This window comes from Penaeus monodon, chromosome 15 (genome assembly GCF_015228065.2).
Source record: "Penaeus monodon isolate SGIC_2016 chromosome 15, NSTDA_Pmon_1, whole genome shotgun sequence".
NCBI classification, from domain to species: domain Eukaryota; kingdom Metazoa; phylum Arthropoda; class Malacostraca; order Decapoda; family Penaeidae; genus Penaeus; species Penaeus monodon.
Window position 1 is genome coordinate 26,220,103 of NC_051400.1, and position 472 is coordinate 26,220,574.

Below are 472 nucleotides of genomic sequence, written 5' to 3' on the forward strand. Positions count from 1 at the left end.
GGCTGCCTAGCAAAAGATCATCACATGCATGTTCGTTAGTACAGGCTACCAAAAGACATGTGTAAAACTTTGGCAGACCGTAATTGCGTTATTTAAAAACGGTTATTCCCAAGGACAACCAAGAGAAAAAAATGCACCTTTTTTCACCATCTGTATCATTCGCCTCATCGCTCTTTTCCTCGTTTGGTTTCATGTATCTTATCTACAGAGTTAAGCTTATCTGATTCTTGCCTACCGCATCGCAAATCCATAAAATATCACTCTAATAAGAGCTGGAGATCAATTCATATTCAGTGATATGTAAATTGTTATCTAATGCGTGTTACGATGTGACTTTTTACATGACACCATTCTCTTTTTCTTTCCGCCTAAGGTAAGAGTATAAGGGTTTGCATCTTCCTTGTTAATGATGAATAGGAAAGTGTGCTAGAAAACACTGAAACCATTTGTTATGTCTATCCTAATCTAACTC

The 472-nt window shown here is 37.1% G+C and overlaps 1 protein-coding gene across 2 annotated transcripts in view; it reads left to right on the forward strand.

Moving 5' to 3' along the window:
• Window positions 1-472, forward strand: part of LOC119581863 (protein RFT1 homolog) — a 16,707-nt gene that overhangs the window by 938 nt on the left and 15,297 nt on the right. The gene's annotated exons all lie outside the window — the stretch shown is intronic.